This window comes from Melanotaenia boesemani, chromosome 4 (genome assembly GCF_017639745.1).
Source record: "Melanotaenia boesemani isolate fMelBoe1 chromosome 4, fMelBoe1.pri, whole genome shotgun sequence".
Classification (NCBI taxonomy): Eukaryota; Metazoa; Chordata; class Actinopteri; order Atheriniformes; family Melanotaeniidae; genus Melanotaenia; species Melanotaenia boesemani.
In genome coordinates, this window is record NC_055685.1 from 39689617 (window position 1) to 39708585 (window position 18969).

Below are 18969 nucleotides of genomic sequence, written 5' to 3' on the forward strand. Positions count from 1 at the left end.
CGGCTGCAACTGCAGCCATCATGGAGACCTGCACTGAGTTTTTTGCTGTGGTTTATTTGGAGAAGCTGAAGCCAGCAGAGATCTTTGCTGTACAGACAATCAGGATGAGGAAATATAAATCTAAAGATGGCGGACAGCCAGGCTTTCACTGGCGTTCACTAAGAAGGTGTTCTGTCACGTGATTGGTTGTTTGGATGATGTAAACATGAATGCAGTGTTATCCTTCACATATTAAAAATGATATGAAAATTGATTTCCTCCTTAGTATTTTTTAATTAATTTCCTCTAATTACATACACACACACACACACACACACATTGTTCAAACCAGATTAAAATCTGTGTTAATTGTGCTCCGTTTGTGTTGTTAAAAGTTATATAAAATCCTAACCCTACACACACACATATATGTGTGTGTGTGTGTTTTACTGTATGAGTTAAAACATAATGTGTCTTTTATTCTTATTTTTTTTTTCATTTTGGCCTATTGTACAAAAATAGTCATAAAATAATGTATTTATTGAACTAATCTATAAAACCGGATCACGTGTTGTAGATGAAATGAGCTCATGTAGAAACATCTACTGGATCCTGGTCTAGAACAATCTACCTTGATTTTATTCTTCACTTTTTCTTTGGGGGGACTGAACCTGAATAAAACTCAGATTTTATTCTATCCACCAGTATTTTAACCCACATTTTAGTCAGGTTAACTATCCAGTCAGTGGACCAGTGGATTCTGGCTTCCATGTGGACTCAGGCAGCAGTTTTCTCTCATGATTTTGTCGCCAGTTGCCATGGTGACTCTAGGTACCAAAGCTCCATTGATGATGGATTTTACTGTTTTCTGACTCTGGATGAAGACGCTCACAGTTGATGGACCTGGTTTCTGGAAGAAGGCTGTGATGGAGACTCAGAGCTGGTGATTGTGGAAACTTCAGGATTCTTTATTTATTCAAACATCCTATAAACATTCACATATTTTACCAAACAGATTTTAAAGGGTTAAAGTTCCTCAGTGGGATGACGTGGAGTTAAAGCTCCATCTTTGTAGAGTTTGTTGGATCCATTCATTCTGGTTTGAGTCCAGCAGCTGAGGATTGTGGGTACTTTAGTTTAGCCAGCACACCACTCACCTCTGCTCCGTTTCTAGGCTTCATTTGGAGGTTTTGTCTGTGAAAACGGCTCCACGTAGAAGCTTCAGACAGATTATCACCAAACATAAACTCACCAAATCAACACACACGTCAAACAGAACTCTGGACATAAGTTACAACAACTAATCAATCAAATCTTCATATTCCAACCTGATGTGAGGGTAAAACAGTAAAGAAGGCCTGAACATTTCTGTTCCTCCTCCTAACAAGATGGTCCAACACTGATGATGAAGAGTGATGAAGAGTCCTTCAGTCTTTCTTTGTGGAACAGTGCTTTTAAACTGATTTCTTGGAGACCCTCTGAACATCTTCCTCACACTTTCACGGATGCTGTTGGAATAGATTATCATTACCGTCTGAAATTACATCAGTGTTTTGTTCTTTAACAGCCCTGAACTGTCTTCCTCAAACATGTTTCAAAGGATGTCGCAGATGACATTTAAAAAAATGGAACATCTAATGAAAAACACCTTAAACCAGCGGCTCTACACTGGGGGGCGTGGCAACATGACGGGGGGCATGGGATTGGGAAAATGTAGCAGACAAACTAATGTTTAGACTACTTGGTCCACACTCCAGACCACTGGGTGGCAGTAGTGAACCGACCTGCTTTGCCAACCGCCAAAAAAATATAAAGAAGAAGAAGAAGAAGAAGAAGAAGAAGAAGAAGAAGAAGAAGAAGAAGAAGAAGAAGAAGAACAAGAACAAGAAGAAGAAGAAGAAGAAGAAGAAGAAGAAGAAGAAGAAGAAGAAGAAGACCAGATATCAGGGTTTACTGAACACACCAATGGGAGAAAAGAAAGATAAAAATAGAGAAACAGGTAGCTGGGATGAAAGAGGGCAGATATGTCGCTCTTGGTTTAACAGTAAATGTGTTTCTTTTTACATCTTCCTCATGTCTGTGATGTTATGAATATAGTAAGTTACATAGTTATGTTATAGTAAATTATATGTATATATATAAATGTACCTGGTCCCCTCTCTCTGTGTTTATGCCTTAAACTCTTCATGACTGTTTCCTCAGTGTTAGAGCATCTAAGACTGGGAATGTTATAAAACTAATGGCTTATTTTTAGGTCTGAAGTGTTAAAAATGAAGGAAATTAACATAAAAACAAGTTAATGTGAAATAAATTTAAATATTCAAACTTTCTTCAATAAAATAAGTCAGTTGTAAGAATCAGGTGTCTTTTTTATTTCCTTACAGCTGTTTAACTTTTTCCTTCTTCATGGCTGTAAGTTCATGAAAACGTCTTAAATAAATCCTGAAATTAATAAATAATAAAAAAGTAAAAGTTTATTTAATTCAGATCAGTGAAAAGAGATTCTTCTGCACAGCTTTGTTTTATTTCGGGGTATTTTTTAAACAGTACATTTATTTCCCAGCTATTTAAAATTGATAAAAATAAACCTAAAAATCTCCTGAAATAAATAAAAGTTATAAAATAGAATTTAAATAAATTATTCAGGTATTTACTCTGTATTTTTCTATATTATTTATTTATATTTTATTCTAATAGAAATATTAATTTATTTAAGTCTGATTAAAACAGAAATCCAAATTCTGCTGGTAAAAAACTGGATGTTCTAAAAGAGGAGCTGTAGGACGCTGCAGGGAGGTCATGTGGTTTCCTGATCATGTGACCAGACGAAGAGGAGTTTCAGGGTTTGCTGTAGCTGAAGATCCCGACAGGAAAATGTTTGACGTGTGTCGGCCACTGAGCTGCCAGCTGGAAAAACTTGACGTCGTTCCACTCCACGCCGTCCACGCTCACTGCAACAAGAACAGGTGACCGTCAGGTGTCACTAGGGACCATTCTCAGCTTTCCTCACTGATCACGTGACCTGCATGTCGACCACATTCATGGGCAGCAAAATGAAAACCAAAGCAGGCATACTGCTACCGGCTTGGCTTTTCATGTAAAAACAATAACACTACATCCGTGTTGAGCCTCCGGATGTTCCAGTCCACATTCCCAGGATGGGATTGTATTTTCCAGACTGCTGCTGACCCTGAAGGACGCTGAATGTGTTGCAGCCGTCAGACCAGATAACTGGAAATTGTCAGAGACGCTCAGCTGTTAGCAGCATTTTGTTGGTGGGAGTTTACAGAAAATTTAGTTTTGTACACTTTCCAAGTCTTTTTATGGCGGGCTGCTCTGATCCTGAATATATTTATCTATGAAAAATGAAGGCAATGTGTTACTAAGTGCAGCAAACTGCAGGGGTTTAACGTTACTGCGTCCCGGGACCAGAAACTTCATGACATACTCAGTAATACTGAAGGTCACCATAAGGGGCGGTACACAGCACTTGGTCTCTGTAACAGTGAAAAGGTCAGTTTACCGGTCACATTGTAGGGCATCAACCCCCAAAAACACTTCTAATCTGTTGGCAATTGTTAAGGTCCAAGTGTTTGTCACTGTGCAACGGGGAGGAAAAATCTTACAGATGTCGGTAGTTGTGGACAAAGTCCGAGAGATGGTCTTCAGAACTGTCCATCATTGTGTTTACATCAGCAGGCCACCAGTCGCCAACCACTGCCTTAGATGTTTTCTCTGCTTGCCGATGACCTGACCCTTGTAAACAGACTAATATCTTCTCCACAACCACGGATGTCTTTCCACGTGGTTGTTTAAGACATGAGAAGCTGCTCATTGCATCAGTTGGGGTTGAATAACTTGCTGCAGCTGGAAGATGTTCACTCTGCAGGACCGATCCAGTAGGAGGCTCCGACCTTTGCTAAGTTGTGTTTTTTTTTTAAACTGGTAAAAGGAAAGAATTTATTTGGCAAAAAAAAACTTTGTAGAAAAAATGAGTAGATAAACCAGTGGGCTATGTTTAATCCAGGTGGGGATGGTGTGTGGGTGTGTTTACCTCTGAGTGTGTGTTGGTGTTTGGAGGTACAGATCAACCTGCTGATTCCTTCAAACACCTGACTCCTTGACTCCGCCTCCTTCTCCTTCGCCTTCTTACTGAGGAACATCACTGAAACACAAACATCATCATCAAAACCTGTTTAAAGAGAAGTTGTGGACTTAAGAATCTTTAACAGCAACGGTCTCCAGCCTCTTTTCTGACCGACTTCATGTAGGAACCAGAAACCAGCTGTAGCAACACACTCAGAAACAACAGGAGAGACTCATGTTTTCATCATGTTTCATCAGATACAGAATCAGAAGATTTTATTGATCCCTGGAGGAAATCTGAGACATTATAAAAGAGAGAAGAAGTTGAAGGTGACATGCTAGAATCAGATAGCTGGAACTGATTAAGGGGATTTACAGGTGCAATTCAAAATATAACGTTAATCCATCATCATGGACATTTATAGCGCTATCTGGACCCCTGCTGCCTCAGCCACATCCAGAAATTTACCTAAATATTAGAATTCTGCCTTCCTGGCCTTGGTTAGATAAAGCCGAGGAGTTGTTGCTTCTCCAGATACGTTATTATTATGGACGGATGCTCCTGTCATGCCTGCTTCTTCTCCACCGGTACGCTCATCTTCACCAGCCTACTAAGTACTGATTACTACTGAGACTACACTACTGTAGCATTAGGCCCCAAGACCTTGGTATCACCCAGAGGGTGCTCCCCCCCCTCTATCCTATCCGCACTGTTTTACGACCCAGAGGAAGTTCCTGTCCACCACCAGATGGACAATTGTTGACCTAACACTGAGTTCCCAGCCTACAGGAACTTTGCATTCAGAGGAGACTTGATTGGCCATCCGACCTGAAAACTCTAACTCATTAACTTCAAAAAGAAGAAACACTCTTAAGCTGAGTAAATTCAGAGCCGAGTGTCAACCGTACCAGGGAACGTCTCAAACCTTTTGGTGATTAACAACATGTAAGACCCTCTTCCCCAGACATTCGCACATGTAAATCAACCTGAGATGGACCTTAAGACACCAGACCACATTCTTTCCACAGATGGACTTTGTCAAGAAGTGTCAGAAATAACAACCCTTTTCTTACAGGACTGTTTAACCTAGAGTCTTCAAATTGCCTTTAATGGTTGAATTTTTGTAATAATGAATGTTTAAAATGATCCCACATCTTAGGAAAGTACAAATGGTAACTTTGAATGGATTCTCTGCTATGGACGGTCACAAAGTTACAATGCAAGGGATTCCTACCACAGATCAACATCCCCTCCTGCTGGCCGTTTGAAGGTTTGCTATCGGGATCCCAAACCAAACTTTAAAACAGTTTACAGAAACTTTTATCCATAAATATCCAGGACAGAACGGATAGTGTGTGATTGTAAATATGAACTTCATTTACAGGTGACGTATTGCCAAAGTATATCTGTGTTTTATTAACAAAATGGTATAAATATGTTATATCTCATGGATAATTAACCGCCTGTAATAACTGGAAGTTGTGTGTGTTTATCTTTCAAACAGGATATTCATCTGTTTTATGAAATGTGTTTTTTTAGTGTACTTTCTGTTTGAACTGGCATATGGGAAAATAAGTTTATTCTTACATAGACAGTCATTAAACATCTAGGCCTTTGTATGTAAATTAAGCTCAACCGCGCCAATATTCGACACTGCGATTGGCCTAACCACGCCAAACCCCGCCTTAGCCAAAGGATATTACCAGAAACTCAGATTTTAGTTAGAGAAGAAAAGAAAAATGAGAAGGAGTTAAGAAGAAAGAAAGAGAAGGAGAAGAAAAGAATAGGTACCTATTAAAACAGATCTGTACGAGAAACAAATCCATGGAATAAGTCTTAGAAAGTTCAACTTCGTTTTGTCTTTTGTTCGTGTTATTCGTTGATGTTTTTGATCATTTTGCGAGAGATATTCCAACTTGGTGCATTTTTAATTGTTTTCCTTTTTGAGAAGAACTTTGGGGAAGTCAGTCCAAAGTTCAGTTTTTCAGAGCCAATCTCTGCCAGAAACATTCTGACCCATAACGCTCATTTGTGGACAATTCCAACAACAAGGCTCTGATTACGGTTCCAAGCCTCTGGAACCACACCAGCTAATCGCCACCGCTGTGCCAGTGGAGCGTGGGAATCAACCCGGTTCGTCTTGGAAGCCGATCCAAACCATTGTGGACGGGCTGTCTTCTGCCGGGTACCAGACGACTTCAGGGACCTCCACCTTGACGTCGTACCCGAACCCCGCCTGTAGGCCCTACCACCTGCTCCAAGTAAGACTGAACAGAGCCTCCAACTGGGTCTACCTGGTGTCTTTGAAACGTTGAGTTTTATTCACTCTCCACTCCAAAATTCATTTAGTCATTCCTTTAATTCAATTGACTATTCTAAATTGTCTTCCTAAATTCCCGTCTACTTCGCTAGGTTCCGACTAGAATTAAAGGCTACTCATTAGTTAAACTGCGTAAGATACAGATATCAATTTCTTTATAATCCCTGATTTAATTTGATTGCCTTCTTTACTCTTGTTTATCCCATTGTACTGTTTTCTTTCTACTGTCTTTTAAGCTGGTTTACCCTCCCGGCAACAGAAGGCCGGCAGTGTCTCTAAAGCGATATTGATACTTTCATGATTTCTGACACTGATTTATACTTGCTGTTAATTGATTATTGATGGTAATAAATTGTTACATTTTTGAAAGTTAGAATCATTTCTGTGGTTAATGTTGGATGGAATCAAGGTCCCTTCAGACGTTGAATTCGCCACTTCAGATATGAGGATTAGACTGAATTAAAATTACTTTTATGGCAACCCTGCTCACGGTTTTCTCTTCTGGACCGTGGATTATTCAATTATTATACAGAAGGGTGGTGCCCTAATTCGAGGAAAATCACAGTTATAATTTTAATTGGTTTGATATTAATTTCTACCGTCGAGGTTATATTAATATCGAGGCATTACGCTACACTACCCAGGATTCCTCTGTTCCCATCACATCATTCTTCACCTGTCTCTTCCCCTCATTAGCCTGACAAGTCACACCTGTTCACCCCTCTACTTAAGCCTCCAGTACACCTCAGACCACAGTATAGTCTTGCTGCTACTTTCCCTGGATGAGTTTCATCCAATCTTTCAGCATCATGATTTCTAACAGAAGCATCTCTTTCACTGTCGCTAGATGACCAATCATCATCCTCAGGAGGTGGTTTCTACATTATTTTTCTAAATAAGATAGACACTCTGAACATCACCGGGTTGGACTGGTCCCAGCGTTGCCTCACCTTTCTTGTTCTTCTCCTTCGTCACCACCGTCATGCTCATCAGTTCTCCAGCGTTTAGCCGAGAAACCTGAAGGCAACGGAAGTTGCTCTTCAGAGTGTTCTTCATCCCCACTTCCTTCCTCCTCTCTCCTCCTCCTCCTCCTCCCTGACTCCAGTAGTCGACCTGCAGGCCCATCACCTCCGCTGGACAGCTGCAGGGACAGGAGGAGGAAGATGGAGGTTAGGAGGAAGAAGAGGAAGAGGAAGATATAGGAAGGAGGTACCTGATGGAAGGGGAGGGCGGAGGTGTGGAAGTGATACTGATCGGAGCTCCTGATTGGGAGGGAGGAGATCCCAGTATGATGTCATCTGAGTCCACTGTGGAAGGAGGGACAGACATCAGTCCACTTTCAGGACATCGAGGGGGAGGGGACAGGTGAGTGAGGTGTACCTGAGGAAGACAGAAAGTTCTGCTCCACAATGCCGACGTTCACCAGCTGAGGAGAAACCCAACGAGAACAGGTTGATCCAAACAGCTGAGTTTAACTCATCTGATGTCGGATCAGGACAACAGAACTTCTTACCCCGATGAAGGGGACAAACTTCTGACAGGAGTCATCTTCAGGGCTGCAGAAGAAGAACAGAACAGAAGGTTTGTGTTGCCAGAGGTTTTAACCTTGTCTTAAAAATAGCTATTTCTTCTTCCTCCTTTCTGAAAACACATCCCCAAAATGGAACAAGTTTATCTCCACAACTACCATGACTGTACGTATAATCCTGGTCTCTACAGAGACCTGAGACATGTCAGATTACTACAGAAGGGTCAGAATGCAGATACTTATTAATGTGTTAGAGTAAATTCACCTGGAACACAGTAGAACATGTAAACGTTATCTCCTCCTGAAAGAAAACCACATTACTTTCAATGGAAACCTGAGGATAGCAGCCCAGTTGACCTAAGAATGAGTAAATAATCCTAGGAATGAGTAAGTGATCCTAGGAATGAGTAAGTGATCCTAGGAATGAGTAAAGTAATCCTAGGAATGAGTAAGTGATCCTAGGAATGAGTAAAGTAATCCTAGGAATGAGTAAAGTAATCCTAAGAATGAGTAAGTAATCCTAGGAATGAGTAAGTGATCCTAGGAATGAGTAAAGTAATCCTAGGAATGAGTAAGTGATCCTAGGAATGAGTAAGTTATCCTAGGAATGAGTAAAGTAATCCTAGGAATGAGTAAAGTAATCCTAGGAATGAGTAAGTAATCCTAGGAATGAGTAAGTAATCCTAGGACTGAGTAACTGATCCTAAGAATGAGTAAAGTAATCCTAGAAATGAGTAAAGTAATCCTAGGACTGAGTAAGTGATCCTAAGAATGAGTAAAGTAATCCTAGGAATGAGTAAAGTAATCCTTGAAATGAGTAAAGTAATCCTAGAAACAGTGATGGGAGTATTGGCGTTAAAATAAACGCTGTTACTTTTTCCATTATCAGTAATCTAACTACTGACTCTTTCCATCGTTACAACAACGTTCCGGTCACTGAGGTCAAAACGTTACTGACCATTACTAATGTCAGATTTGATTCGTTTCGGGTTGGGTGAGTGATATGACTGAAACTGGAGAATACACTCGAAGTTTGAGTAGAATAGTTGTGTTGTGATGGGTGCAAGTTAAGTGGGTCCGCACTACCGATTGCAGAGTTTTCTCTCCATTTAAACCAGGCGATCAGCCGGATGACGTGCTCAGATCCAACGGCTTGTTGGGGGAGACCCCGCTTTTAACCACATGGGTGGAACAAATCAGAGTCTGTTTTTCAAGAAATTTATAAAATGATAAAAAATGTTGTGGCTCTTTATTTGTTCAGCAGATAACTTCACATTAATATTCTAATTCTATTCTATTCTATTGTATTCTATTCTACAGTCATTTATCAGACGCTTTTATCCAAAGCGACTTACATTAGAGAGGAAGAACAACACAAGAAAGAATTCAAACAAGATGGATGTCATCATTAAGTGATAGTCAGACTGCTGGAGTCCAGTTGGACTCAGGTGCTGTCATGTAGTGCTAGAGGCAGTGCATCTAATATATATATATATATATATATTAGTGCTGGGCACGTTAACGCGACGCTTAATTAACGCCTTTTTTTTTTTTTTTTTTTTGGCCGTTGGCTTTGATGACAGAAACATGGCGTCCATGTCTCTCATCCCTGCTGCAGCGGTGCGTCTGACGTGATCGGGAGAGAGCGGGTTTATTAACATAAAGAGATGTTTTCTGTCTGGAACAGGAAGAAGAATAAACGAACCGACGTTTCTCTTTGTAAAAATACATGCAGATGGACAGAACATCGTAATTTTTGGACGGGAAACTTTTTTATTATTATTTTTTTTAATAAATACGGTTTTAATTTATGCCAGACAGCAAAGGTAAGACATGTTTTCTGACTTTTACAAACGTGAAGCATAAATCGGGTCTTCTTCTGCTTCTGGTTCGGTGAATCTTGGTCGTAGCGAGATGAAACTTCCAGCTGTGGAATCTGTGAGATGTGAGCTTTCAGTAGAGGAGTCGTTTGTTCGTGTTCATGCCGTGGGGTGGACACGGGGAGACAGCATCTGTGTTTACATATTTGTTGTCTTAACTGTGTGTGTTGGTGATAGAAATGGTTTTACTGAGCTGGTAGCTGAGATTCTGGACTTTCTGTGGATACCACACATGTTTATAGTTACATCTACAGACCTGATGCTACACCCGGAAACGAGATGTTAACCCTTAACTCCCGGTAGCGGAGGCTGAAAATAAAGTTTAGATAAATTATAGGCCAGAAATGTGGATAATGAAGCAGTGAAGCTGCATGGATGGAAGTTATTGTACATATTGTGAATATTTCTCTCTCCTCACCATCTAGAAGCTGTGAGATTCTAATCCTGCTTTCTGTCTGTTCACCTGATGCTGATATTCATCACATATTGTTCCTTCTGTGTTTAGAAGGAAGCAGCTTCACAGCTTTAAATTCATCCTGCTGACTTTTTACCTTTTAGTTAGTAAATCCTGAACATTTCATCCTTCTTTCTCAGAAATATTTGGTTTTATATATGAAGAAATATTTTATCTGAAAATTGCTGCTAAACCTGTTTATGTGTTTAGTGCAGGGGTCTGCAGCCTTTCCAATCCAAAGAGCCATTTTTCCCTCAGCAGCTAAATAAAACTACTTTAGAGACGCAAATGTTACCAGACTTTTCAAAAAGGAAACTTAATATATATTTTTAATGAAGAGCCACCATAGGATGTTTGTTATTTTTGAAGAACCACATTTTTATTTCCATTCGTAAGGTTTTAAAATAAATAAAAACATAAAACCTTTATAAAAAAAAAAAAGAGGATAGACAGACTTTCTGCTAAGGAATGTAGATATTTGTGGAAAATGATGTAAAAGAAAGAAAAAAAAAAGTCCATGGTTTCCAACCTAATGACAAGAAAGATAGATTTAAAAAAATATATATTTTAGCCGCGTATTCAGAGGCATTGTGGAAGGTCCAGAGAGACACTTGCAGCTCCAGAGTTGCAGGTTGGAGACGCCTGATGTCGTGTTTGTAAACCAAAACTTACTGCATTTTCTTTTTATAGCTGTAGGCCTTTTTTTAAAGGAAAGAGACATTTTACGTGTAACGATGCGATTAATCGCGATTAAAAATTTTAATCGTTGCCCAGCACTAATATATATATATATATAAGAGCTGGACAAATCTTTCTAACTAATTCTGAGTAGAAGAGTTAAGCTTCACATTGAGACGTTGTGTCGTCAGGTGGGAAAGAAAGGAAAAGCTGAGTGTCATCTGCATAGCAGTGGTAGGAGAAACCATGAGAGCTAATGATGCACCGAGTGAGGAGGTGTATAGTGAAAAGAGAAGAGGGGGACTTCCGGTTGGAACATCGACAAGATGGCAGCATAGTGGGAGAGCTCCCGACTGTGCCCCGAAAATTCAACTGATAGCCCCATTTAAAGAGGAGATATTGTAAAAATCGAAATACAAGAGAGGGGGCGAGACTTCACTGCGAGAAACCTTACTTTCAGGTGGATGAGAAATACATTTTCTACACTCGACGGTCAAAGGCTAACTAGCACCTAGCAAAAGCCGACTTAAAGGATGGCTGATTTGGAGTTAATCTTGCAAGAATTGAAAGGATTTCGACAAGAAAACAAAGAACAGTTGGGGGAAATAAAAAGCGAAATATCAAAGATCAATGCAAGAATGGAAGAAGTGGAAAGTCGTATAGAAAAAGCCGAAGAGAGGATACAGACTACAGAGGAAGCAACAGCGGAGATGCTAAAGCTATGCCTGAAGCTAGACGAGAAGCTAACGGACTTGGAGAGTCGCTCCAGACGTGAAAATATAAGGATATACGGGGTATGTGAGGGTGCTGAAAAGGACTGTACAACTATGGCCGCCTTTGTGGACAAGCTGCTCCGAGAGGGTCTGGAGCTGTCGGAGGACGTGCCGGACTTGCACATCGAGAGAGCACACCGCTCACTAGGTCCTCAGCCACCGGCGGGAGCGCCTCCGCGCTCCATATTGGTGAAGTTTTTAAGTTTTACAGCCAAAGAGATGACGCTCCGCAGGGCCTGGCAGAAGAAGGGGTTCGAGTGGAAGGACAATCACATAAACCTGGACCATGATTACCCACCACGTATTACGCCGAGATTCGCAAGGTTCTGAAAGAGAATCAAGTTCAGTTCCAGACCCTGTTCCCTGCCAGGCTTCGTGTGAGACATGAGGACGGGACTCAGGTATACGACTCAGCAGCAGATGCGGCAGAAGACCTCACAAAGAGAGGCTACGCGGTCAAGACGAGGAAAACACCGGAATCACTTATGGAGCGGATTAAACAGCTGACGTGGACGAGAGCAGACCGACGCATAAGGAGGAATGCACCGGAACCGAGCCGCGAAGCTACATATAAAAAGAAGCTTCGCGCTTTCAGGAGACCTTCTCCAGGCACAAATGTGGAGTGATGTTCCTGACCGGAGTTATCCAGGTTGTATTTAACCACCATGAATCACTACAACCACACTGTTGACTGTTGAGTGGGTGAGTAGACTGTGGATTAAGTTAAGGGGCTCAGTTGGGACAACCTTCATGACACTGTGTTAGCCAGTAAGGACCCCCTCTACCTTACACAGGAGAGGGGTCTTTGCCTTATAGCGCCTCTTGGGGTACTCCAGGGTCTATCATTTAGACCCCCACATAGGGAGTCACATGCTGTATTTTTTTGTTTTGTTTTTGTTCAGTCTCTTTTTGTTGGATTTTTCCATGTTTTATATGAATGTTACATACAAGTTGTTCATCCTCTGCTGTTCTGTGCAGAGAAAGGGAAGAGTACCATGTGTATTAGAGCTGTTAACCAGTGAAATGTTTAGATGTCAAACAGGCCTATAACATTGGTCTCACTTAATATAAACGGTATACTCAATCCAATTAAAAGATGGAAAATGTTGTCACAATTGAGAAGAGATAAAGTCCAGATAGCATTCATTCAGGAATCTCACCTTAGCGATATAGAACATGCTAAACTGAATAAAATGGGGTATAAAAAAGTGTATTTCTCCTCCCATGGCTCGGGAAGGCGGAGGGGGGTGGCGATTTTGTTGTCCAGTGCGGTGGATTTTGAATACATATCGGAACACAAAGATAAAGAAGGGAGATATATCATGATAATAGGTAAAATAGAAGGCGTTCTTGTGAGTCTTCTTAATGTATACATCCCTCCCGGTAGTGACTGGTCCTTTTATAAGCACCTACTTGAAACCATGACAACTAAAGGCCAAGGCATTGTAATTTGTGGTGGCGACTTTAATATTCAATTGAATCCGAGAATTGACAGTTCAAATGGGAAACCTGACGCTAAAAATATTAGTAAAAAAATGAATAATTTTATGAAAGAATTAGGGATGGTGGACGTATGGAGAGAAAAAAACCCAACAGCTCGAGACTATACGCATTATTCTGCGGCACACAATGTATACTCCTGAATTGATTTATTCTTGATGTTTAAAAAGGACATTTTTAGGACAGATGGGTGCGAAATTGGAACTAGCACTCTCTCAGATCATAACCCCGTTTATCTATCACTTGAACTTAATGGTAGGATCAAATCTACTCTCTGGACGATGAATGCAAACATTTTAAACGACAAGGTAATCAAAGAAAAATTGAAATCAGAAATAAAATTATATTTGGAATTTAACGACAATGAAGAGGTCTCGCCAGCGGTGCTATGGGACGCTTTAAAAGCTGTGATAAGGGGCAAAATAATAGCTATCTCCTCTACCGTAAAGAAATTAAAAAAGCAGAAATTGAAAGACTTAGAGGACAAGCTTAAGGAGCTACAGAAAGAGCATACAAATTCTCTACAGGAGACAACTAAATTAAAAATAAGAGAAGTAAAGAACGAGACAGACGAAATAAACATATGTGAGATACAAAAGAAGCTCCTTTTTACAAAGCAACAGTACTATGATACAGGGGGGAAAGCACTGAAACTTTTGTCATACAGATTAAGAAAACAAGAAGCGGAGACGACGATACATAAAATAAAAAATCCACTGACAAATAAAATTGAAACCAGTCCTGAGAAAATACAGAAGAGTTTTGAGGAGTACTACCAAAAACTATATTCTCAACCACAACTATGTGACAAGGACCAAATTGATGCCTTTTTGTCTTCTTTGAATTTACCAAAAGTCACAAACGATCAAAATGGGAAACTAATTTCAAAAATAACCAAAGAGGAAGTTTTATCAGCAATTAAAAGATTAAAAAAGGGGAAATCTCCTGGTACTGATGGGTTTAATTCAGAATGGTATAAAAGTACGCAAGATCAACTAGTGCCAACATTATTAACTGGGTACAGGAGACGAGAATAATTCCCTCTTCATGGAGAAAGGCCATAATTTCTATAATTCCTAAGGAGAATAAGGACAAAGTGGAATGTGGAAATTATCGTCCCGTAAGTGTACTGAATATTGATTATAAATTGTTCACCTCTATATTATCTAAGAGATTAGAAACCATCTTGCCAGGACTCATAAATAGAGACCAGACCGGTTTTGTTAGACAAAGGCAGACTCAGGACAACATCAGGAAAACACTACTTATCATGAAGCATGTTCGCCAAAGCAATTTGGAAACTCTTATAATAAGTTTGGATGCAGAAAAAGCGTTTGATTCAGTTAGATGGACATTTCTATATAAAGTATTGGCCAAATTTGGTTTTCACTCATCAGTGATTGATATATTTGCCGCGCTGTACAACAAACCTACTGCCAGGATTAAAATTAATGGGGATCTGTCCAAATCCTTTACTTTAGAAAGAGGGACGCGACAAGGGTGCTGTGCATCCCCGCTCCTCTTCGCTCTGTTTATGGAACCCTTGAGTCAATGGATAAGGCAGAGAGCGGACATCAAAGGTGTTAAAATGGCATCTGGGGAACAAAAACTGGCTCTTTTTGCAGACGTGTTGATATTTTTGACACAACCCACTCAGACACTTCCCAACTTAATGACTATGCTGAAGGACTACGGGTCATCTTCAGGGTATAAAATTAATATTAATAAAACCCAGGTACTGAAACTTAACTATAACCCACCAACTGAGATTAAAAAGGCATACAAATGGAAATGGGACATAAAATACATTAAATATTTGGGTGTGGCTTTGACAAAGGACCCATCTAATATGTTTGATGCCAACTTTGGGCCTTTAATTTCAAAGATGAAGTCAGACTTACAAAAGTGGAACACTGTCCCCTTCTTGAACCTATATTCCCGGGTGAAATCAATTAGGATGAATATTCTTCCACGTATGTTATATCTTTTCCAATGTCTACAATTTCATATACCACAGAAGTACTTTAATGAGTGGGACAGGTTACTGGCCAAATATATCTGGCAAGAGAAAAAGGCAAGCATTAAATACAAAACACTGCAATTAAGGAAAGAAAAGGGGGGAATGGGCCTACATAATCTCCAAGAGTATTATTTTGCTGCTCAGCTTAGACCTCTGATCTGTTTATGTACACCAACCTACTCTGCAGGGTGGAAAGATGTAGAGGGCACTACTACTGCAAAAGGTATTCCGATAATGGCTCTATTGGCAGATAAAACATTACAAAGCACCACTAACATTACAGACGATTTTATCTACGATGGTCTATTAAAATCCTGGAACGAAACCATTCAAATCTGTAAATTGGGGGAATTGTCAAAAATTTTAAGGTGGTGTGCCTATGATTCAGACTTTGTACCAAATACACACGATAACAGATTTAACAAGTGGACCTCAAAAGGACTAACTACCTATTATTCTTTTATCCACAAGGGGGCCTTTGTGAGCTTTGAGATGTTACAGAATAAAAATGGATTGGATCAGGAAGACTTCTATAGATATTTGCAGGTTAGACATTATTTCAATCAAAACCTTAAAGCAACATGGGAAAAATGTCACTTAGGCTTCTTACAGACATTTTTAACACTTACTAAATCCAGATCACTGAAGAATATTATATCTAGGTTGTATAAAGCCATTCAACATTGCAAGCTGGCTGACACAGAATACATTAAGAAGAGATGGGAAGGAGACGGTACTATGTGTATTTCTAATGAAAGTTGGGAGAATATATGTCAACTACAGTGGACCACTACAGGATCCAACACATGGCGAGAGTTCTGTTGGAAGAATATTGTGAGGTATTTTGTTACACCGATGCAGAAACGACATCGAGGTGGTGGGGACTCATGTTGGAGACTCTGTGGGGCTTCTGGGGCCAACCACTTTCATATTTTTTGGGACTGTAAGATTTTGAAACCCTATTGGACACAGGTATGTGAGCATATAAATAATATTTTTGGTACCAAGATAACCTGTAGTTGTGAGAATGTATATTTTGGTGATGTAAATGTAACAAATTGGAGAAACACAGATAAAAGGTTATTTGGGGTGTTACTGGCAGCAAGCAAGAAAGCCATCACAAGAAAATGGCTAAAGGTGGAGCCCCCCACCATAGAAGAGTGGGTCAATATAGTACACGAAATTTACGTTATGGAAAAGTTGTCTTTCTCCCTCAGGATGCAAAAGGACAAATTCTACAGTATCTGGACCAAATGGACTGAGTATGTAAAACCTATAAGGCCGGACTTTGTATAAAATTACCGATTGTGGAAATCTGCTCTTACATATTGGATGATAGGTGCTCTTCCCATGTATGTTTTGTTCACACTGTTGAAAATGTTCAAAAAAATAAAAATTATAAAAAAAAAAAAGAAAAGAGAAGAGGGCCAAGCACCGAGCCCTGAGGTACCCCTGTTGTCAGCCCATGTGATCTGGACACGCCCCCTCGCCAAGATACTTTGAAGGATCTTCCTGTGAGGTAGGACATAAACCACGAGAGGACAGATCCTGAGATACCAAGCTCCAAGAGTGTGGAGAACAGTATATGATGGTTGACCGTGTCAAAGGCAGCAGACAGGTCCAGCAGTATAAGGACTGAGGATTGACCAGCGGATCTGGCAACCCGTAGGGAATCAGTAACTGGCAGGAGAGCAGTTTCAGTAGAGTGACCTTGCCTATAGCCAGACTGATATGGATCTAACAGGTTGTTGTCTTGGAGGAACTGTGAGACCTGACTGAAGACTGCACGCTCTAGTAGTTTAGACATGAATGGAAGCAGTGAGACCGGCCGGTAGTTTCCAGCCTGGGCTGGGTTGAGTGTGGGTTTCTTCAGCAGCGGGGGAACCCGAGCTTGCTTGAAGGCAGAAGGAAAGACACCGGATTTAAGAGAGGAGGTGATAATATGGGTTACTGCAGGTTTGATTGTAGGTAAAATGCTCTGCAGGATGTCAGAGGGAACAGGGCCAAGAGGACAGGTCGTGGGTTTTGAGTTGACTAGAAGTTTAGAGACTTGGTCCTCATTTAGAGAGCGGAAGGAGCAGAGTGAGGCACCAGTAGCTGGTTTGGTAAGGCTGAGTTGGTCCGGCTCAGTGAATTGGTTACTGATGGTAGCAACCTTTTCAGTGAAGTAGGAAGCAAACATTTCTGCAGTCAACACAGTGGGAGGCTGAGCAGGTGGTGGAGATAGAAGAGAGTTAAACACCATGAACATGTCGTGTGTTGAGAGCATTGCGGATCTTGTTCTGATAAAAGGTTTTCTTGCCGCCTTTAGGCTGGATGTAAAACAATTTCTCAAACAACTTCTGTTGATTTTATGATTCTTTCAGCTGCTTCAGGCAGCGAAGTTCTGTTCCAATCCAGCTAATTGTATTTATATGTTAACAGACCTCCAAGGGACACCGTTGTACTTTGCAGACTAAAACCTGACAGAAATGTGTACAAAATGACGGTTTAACTATTAAGTTTTTATTATTTTTATAATCAATGTTGCCCTGAAAGATCCATGCCTCTTTTGTTTTGGTAAAGTCTCTTTCCACCAGCAAACGCTTTCCTCCTCCACTGCTCGTCATCGTCTCCCGGTTCACCGCCTGGCTGACGGTAAAGGAGCGGACCCGCTTCTCCTGGGTCTCTTCATGTGACTCGTTTGTGTGGTTTGCTTCAAGTGGAGAAATGAGCAGAAGCTCTGAAGTGGACAGAGCTGTTCTCATGGTTTTCTACATTCCCAAATCACTGGTAGTGTTTTAGCTGAGCTTCTGGACCGGTTCTGTTAGCAAAATCTTACTGAATCTGACACTAAACAAGTCCAATTCCGACAGCAACGCTGAGGAAAACAAGTTACCTTCTGTGTTTGCAGGTCAGCATTGCCTCTGAGATCGGACACAGGTGAGAAGCAGCAGCTCCGGCCAAATACTGAGACACCCGACCAGCGACACCAACGGGATCTGTTCAACAGAGTCCGAGCGTTCAACGCAACAGAATGAATTTTATAAAAAACAAGCGGTTTGCTGGTGACGGTACCGAGAGTTGGTGGCTCGGCTCGTCCAAACAGCTCCCTCCAGCTGCTGTCCATGAACAGGCTGCCAAACTTCCCGTCCAGAGACGACAGGTACTTGGCCAGTGGGTGGAGCCCTGTTGAGGAGACAAAAACAGGTGCATCATGGGAAGGTTAATTCCCAGCTGGTTTCTTTGATAAACCACCTGCCTGGACTCACCTGGATATATCTGTCACCTCTTTCCCGTCCAGTTCTGGTTCAGAACCAGTGTCTGAAAACTGGCCCCAAGTCTTTACTGGTCTGGATTTAGGGTCCTCTTATGTTGGGGACTAAAACTCTGACGCACATTATTCCCTCCTCCCTATATACATATATATACACAGCTACCACTGAGATCCGACTGTTCGTGAAGAATCTGACACATCAGATCCTGATGAAGGTGAGTGTGTGTGTGTGTGGGTGTGTGTGGGTGGGTGGATACATACCAACAGGGATGAGGAGAAAGCGGATGTAACTCAGCCAATCAGGCGTCTTGCTGGCGAGCTGCTCCACGAAGCAGCAGAGGACGGTGCTGAGGTAACTCTGGTCTCCGCCCACCGCCACCTTCACTGTGGGCGGAGTCTGGGAGTTACAGTTACAGCTGCAAAACAAACCTGTGTCAAACCTTAAACCCAAAGACAGATGAAGGACATCAGTCAGCTGATCAGAGGACTCCTAC

General features: G+C 41.0%; 1 long non-coding RNA gene and 1 pseudogene across 1 annotated transcript; one reads left to right on the forward strand and one right to left on the reverse strand.

The window, feature by feature from the left end:
- The first annotated feature begins 409 nt into the window (after positions 1-409).
- On the forward strand, positions 410-18770 carry LOC121638258. The gene is made up of 3 exons (XR_006010000.1): positions 410-422; positions 5546-5553; positions 18691-18770. It is a non-coding gene; the product is annotated as an uncharacterized LOC121638258 (long non-coding RNA).
- LOC121638252 overlaps positions 2626-18969 on the reverse strand; it is a 35542-nt pseudogene continuing 19198 nt past the window's right edge.